This window comes from Nilaparvata lugens, chromosome 10, assembly GCF_014356525.2.
Source record: "Nilaparvata lugens isolate BPH chromosome 10, ASM1435652v1, whole genome shotgun sequence".
NCBI classification, from domain to species: domain Eukaryota; kingdom Metazoa; phylum Arthropoda; class Insecta; order Hemiptera; family Delphacidae; genus Nilaparvata; species Nilaparvata lugens.
The window spans coordinates 32671590-32677589 of NC_052513.1; the positions used below are offsets into that span (position 1 = coordinate 32671590).

The 6000-nt window shown below is 29.6% G+C and overlaps 1 protein-coding gene across 2 annotated transcripts in view; it reads right to left on the reverse strand.

Annotated features, from left to right (window-relative positions):
• Positions 1-5728, reverse strand: part of LOC111050289 (MICAL-like protein 1) — a 157436-nt gene extending 151708 nt beyond the window's left edge. Inside the window, exon 1 of one of the 2 annotated variants that reach the window (XM_039437244.1) lies at positions 5581-5728. The gene's annotated coding sequence lies outside the window, so the exon portion shown is untranslated. The remainder of the gene's footprint in view (positions 1-5580) is intronic. The other variant, XM_039437245.1, reaches the window with a different exon arrangement.
• Between the last annotated feature and the right edge of the window lie 272 nt (positions 5729-6000).

Genomic DNA, 6000 nt, shown 5'->3' on the forward strand with positions numbered 1-6000 from the left:
TCAAGCTATATCAACGAAGATATCCATAAATTTTGGATTTCAATACACGGACTAGAAGATTTCAATTGAATGTGGACACCGAACTCAAGAAAGATAGCTAAATACAGCCACAAACGTGTCCTGCTATTCTAATGGAAATGTTTATCATGAAAAGCTCCGAAAAATGTTACATCTCACGTAGAACTAAGCAATTAAGAACCTCGACAATAACACCTATATAATACACCTTCACAATAACAATAACCTTTCCCAAAAATTAAACTTGGAAAAATTTTATCGCATGTGATCTAAGAACAAGATTTTGCATATATCGCAATCTTTCAGTGGGAAACTATAACTTACTGATAACTCACAATAGAATACCTACAATTAAAAAAGAAAAAAATTCTTCAGAAATATGTTGAATCTCCGATAAGTAGAAGAATCTAGAATGCACCAATATTATACCTATATTTCTAACAAGAAAACCCGTATAAAAAAATTACCACATGTGGTATAAGGTCAAAATTGTTTGCAATTATTGCAACCTTGCTAGAAAAATAACGGAAGATGATTTAGGATTAGATTTCGAAAAACTACGACATGTAAGTTAATGACATTGAAGGTGAATTACAACACAGGTAAGACCACACAGCGATTATCAACTACAGAAACCAAGATTACGAATTGAAAATTACCAACATTAGACGTAATTATAAGAGAGAACTACCACAGTATCCGTCGTGAGCGAAATAAGCTACGGACATTTTAATAGTAGTTTCTGTTTTCAAAAATGACATATCTCACTGTTTCCTTCATTTTCAAACAGTATTCTGATGAGAAAAAATGGTTGAAGTCATATTTCTCCATTATTACTTCATTTCTGACACATCTGGCGTCTTCGTGATGACTTTTTTAAGAGGTGAAAGGGGAATTGTAATTTCAGATGATGATAATTACATAAGGATTCGCGCTTTTGAATAAGTGTCTGTTAGAAAAGTAAGGTGAAAAATTATTGGAAAATATTATTCTTATAGTTTTGAGAGGGTGTTTCAATCGGGGAGAATATCTTAAATGGATTTTTGTTCCTAAATGGGAACGTCATTGATAATATATTACTAGTAGTTCTGTGAACAGTAGACCTCACGCAGTATTCTCATCCACAAGTACCTGATTGAAACTATAGACCTTATGGAAATACAGCAATAGACTGGCTTCTCCACACATCTGTGTAATCACTTTTCAGCTGATTTATGATGAATAATTCTATAGTCTGATTTTTACTCTAATACAGTATTGGCGTATGGAGGAGGCTCCTTTTTCCTTTTATATCATCCTTGAAATGCAAAATTTCCAAAAAACCTTGTATATACGTCGACGCGTAATTAAAAAAGGAACATACCTGTGAAATTTCATGAAAATCTATAACCGCGTTTCGCCGTAAATGCGCAACATTTAAACATTAAGAGAAATGCCAAACCGTCGACTTGAATCTTAGACCTCACTTCACTCGGTCAATTAATCCATCCAACATTAGAGGGAAAAACTGTTTTAAAATACAGTGTTATGGGATTTATTAAATTCTGTGCATTAATTTGAATTGAATCTATAGTAAGAATAATAATTATATTTCTCCAGATACTTTAGTGATATTCATCCATAATAAAACACTGGAATGTTGTCTAATGAAACATGTAACCTATGTAATTGTTCAATAAATTCGTGATACTTCTAGACATTCCAGTGTTTCATTAAGTAGCCTATATTTCTATTTAGTCTTATTTTTAACAACACCATTATTACTCAGTCATTAATACATCAGTATAAAACTTGGTAATTGACCTTATTACAATTAAATCAAATCTCTATAAAAAAATTTCAACAAATATTTATCATCTGAATAGACATTGACAAATAAGTAAATTGTTTATTCAGTTTTGAAATTTTTCAAACTAAAAAAGGATTCTATTGTTTATTTTTATAAAATATGCCAACTATGTGCATTTCCACCTTACAAGATCATAGCAGGTGAAGACAGAATGAAAGTCAGCTAAATTTTGCCTTCTATTCTGAAATAATGAGAACTTTTTTGAGAGAATGGAAAAATTAGAAATTCCAAATTTAGTTTATTTAATTTTCCTGGTCACAATATTAAGATTTTTATTAAAACTATACATTTACATCGTGAATGTAGTTATGTAGTTATCCAGTTAGTTATTTATTTATTCAAAAATGATAAAAAACAAACATAAAATGATTGGAAATGGAAAAACAGGCTTATGTTACATGTAGTATGTAATTTGCATTCTATACTCTCTGGTTATTAGCCTACTTGGAATATTTTCATTATTCAACAGAAGGTTCATGAAATAATTAGAATTTTAATACACAGTATAATAACATTGATTTTACATGTTTTGTGAGTAATGTTTATAGAATGAGAAAAGACACTTATTGAGTTGAAGCATAGACAAACAATAGCGTAAGTGCTATTGTTTCTCTATTTTTATGCTATTTTTTCTCTATGATTAAAGACATAAAATGATTGGCATTTTCTATTAAGTGTGTGTTAAGCAATTGCAAAACTGTTAGTAGTTGTAACTGTAACATCACACATGTAATAGATGAAATGTCATAGTCATTTTAAAATGCATTAGATGCGCCCAGCCAATCGTCATAGTTATTTTGAAAGGTGGGCTATTAGGTGGTCACAACCAGACAGGTTAACTACCCTGGCTAACTGCTAACTAGACATTTTCAGCAAACACAAGTACCTGGCATTTTATCAGCAATTGAAAATAATATCAATTGTCTGACAATTCAATTAGTTTTCAGTGTTACTGGGTTAACCAATTATTCTCTGCTCTAACCTTGTTACCAATTAGGCTACTAATGCAACGTACAAAATTGTAATCTAATCTGGGTTAATGTTAAACGGGATTATTTAATTGTTATGGTTATTCTAGTTATAGGAGTACATTTTAAATGTAACACTGATGCAAATAGAATTGAAGATTCAGTAATAAGGGTTATTTTAATTTCTATCACTAGTACTTCTCTACAATAATTTAGTAACCTTTCCTATAATTCTTCCACCATTTTCTACTATCATTATTTTATGTAGTTCAACTACATAATAGTTGAAAATCTCTATTATAATAGAGACATACATTTGATTGAAATATATATGTAGTTAGTTACGATCCCTTTCAAGCACTGAATTCATAAACAATAAAAATTCACTGTAAATTAAATTTTATTCTTAGGTTCCTCTATTTAGGATTGTCAACTTTTGTTGCTATTTATTCCTAGTTATTTATTCATACAGGCACTCAAATTTACATTTGTTGGTTGATTTAATCTGTCTTTTAATACTTTATGAACGCTATAATATTCATGATTTTATTTTAAAGAAATACATTATTTAACTTTGATTGATTATACAATTTCAATATAAGACAATTAATTAATGAACGCAATGTTCATTAATCAAGTGTTTTCATTTTTTTTAATGTGTTTAGTAATTTTCCATCAGTAGGCCTACTCGACTTAAATTTAATAATATTAGAATAGAATAAAATTGAACTTTTATTTCCAAAGACAAAAAATATGTTGAGCTATCAATGTATTGGGTTAATTTTAAAGCAAAAAAGTTTCTATAACTGATTTAGTACAGTTCTTCACACTTGGTACTGCGATGTAACTAGATAGGCTACTATCAGCTTCAAGGCGTTTCTATATCAACAACGATCACTACTGTAAATAATCAGTTTTATTTATCGATCATGACTAATTTTCGGCGTTTCCGGCACGCTTCATGCCTTCAATAAAAACATAATTTGACAACCGATGCAAACAATGATAAATGGAACAACTGGAAAATGCTGACAATATCTATTCCTCTGAAGATACACTTCAATTTTGTGATCCTACAATGAATTGAAAATGTTGAAAATTGCTGGAAACTGTAATAACAAGGTTCTATTACTATAAGCATTCATTTTCTTCAAATCAATTCCTATTGAAAATATTGTATCAATTAAGATAGGTTCAAGTTTTCCATGGGAATTTTAATATTTGAGTTTATAGAAGATTGAATACCAGATAATAGACCTAGTTCACAACTAGAAGAACAATTTTCAACGCTTCAACCCTTATTAAATGTCTTAAATATTGAAGAGAAGTTAAATAAATAACACATCAACTTATTAATATGGCAAAAATAGAAACTAAAACAAATCTGTAGAATCCCTTAAAAATTCAAGACTTAAGCTTTGACTTGGGATTGTAATGAGCTGGATTACCAATACAAGAATAAATTATTCTAAAAAGGTGAGAAATTTACAAGGTTCTATTACTATAAGCATTCATTTTTTTCAAATCAATTCCTATTGGAAATATTGTATCAATTAAGATAGGTTCAAGTTTTCCATGGGAATTTTAATATTTGAGTTTATAGAAGATTGAATATCAGATAATAAACCTAGTTCACAACTAGAAGACAAATTTTTAACGCCTCAAACCTCATTAATTGTCTTAAATATTGAAGAGAAGTTAAATAAATAACACATCAACTTATTAATATGGCAAGGGTAGAAACTAAAAAAAATCTGTAAAATCCCTTGAAAATTCAAGACTTAAGCTTTGACTTGGGATTGTAATGAGCTGGATTACTAATACAAGAATAAATTATTCTAAAAAGGTGAGAAATTTACAAGGTTCTATTACTATAAGCATTCATTTTTTTCAAATCAATTCCTATTGGAAATATTGTATCAATTAAGATAGGTTCAAGTTTTCCATGGGAATTTTAATATTTGAGTTTATAGAAGATTGAATATCAGATAATAAACCTAGTTCACAACTAGAAGACAAATTTTTAACGCCTCAAACCTCATTAATTGTCTTAAATATTGAAGAGAAGTTAAATAAATAACACATCAACTTATTAATATGGCAAGGGTAGAAACTAAAAAAAATCTGTAAAATCCCTTGAAAATTCAAGACTTAAGCTTTGACTTGGGATTGTAATGAGCTGGATTAACAATACAAGAATAAATTTATTCTAAAAAGGTGAGAAATCTTTCTATGTACACATGATTCCTAACCTAACAAAGTTTATCCAAACTTATTTTCTCTAAATAAATTTTGAAACAGTAATTGAGAGTTAAAATGAATCTTTTTCTATCTCAGCAAACTTACTGTCAACTTATTCAGTATTTTCATGGAATTATTATTAGGAAACTGTTGCTAAAATCGTAAAAAGCAGGTAACATGCTCAGTTGGTAGAACTTGAATTCGCACCGTCTGACAAACTAATAGCCCTATAAATATTTGTTTTCAAAGATGAAACTAGTTCATTTCTACTATTTACAAGCTTTTAGAATTCGAGACAAACTATTTTTATAAATTTTACGGATGTAAACATTGGAAGAAAGAACAGTTTGATGACCTGCGCGAAAAATCTAACAGGTTGTAAACACGACATAACCTATAAAACGAGTTTTTGATTTTTCAAACACAGATCAATAGTTTGAGCGATTGTTTTGGTGTGGATATAATAATTGTAGAAGTAAAGAATTTAAATGTTCTGTAACTCACCTTGTTAGTATAAAATTGTTGATTAAAAACACGAAAATAAATCACATAAATTCACACAACTCGCGATATTGAATCACTTGCTGTTAACTCGACTCTTGGCTAAAGACTGAAGCTGATGTGAACGTTCTGTTGTGTACGGCAGTTGCTGGAACTACTGTCTCTCCCCACCACAATCATTGGTGAATCCCTACCTACTAAAATCCTGCTGCTTCAACTTGGAGTTGCAGGTCGATTTATTGGAGTTATTAAATACTTATTTCCAGGACAACTAATACTTTTTCTTGGATATTATACCGCATAATGTAAATAATATTATCTCTTCAATTATTTTATAGGATAGTGCACGTGAATCTTTACAAAGTAGTATTGAAAAGAAGGCTTTTCCCCGATGAACCCGGAGAAATAGAAATAGTAAACTTG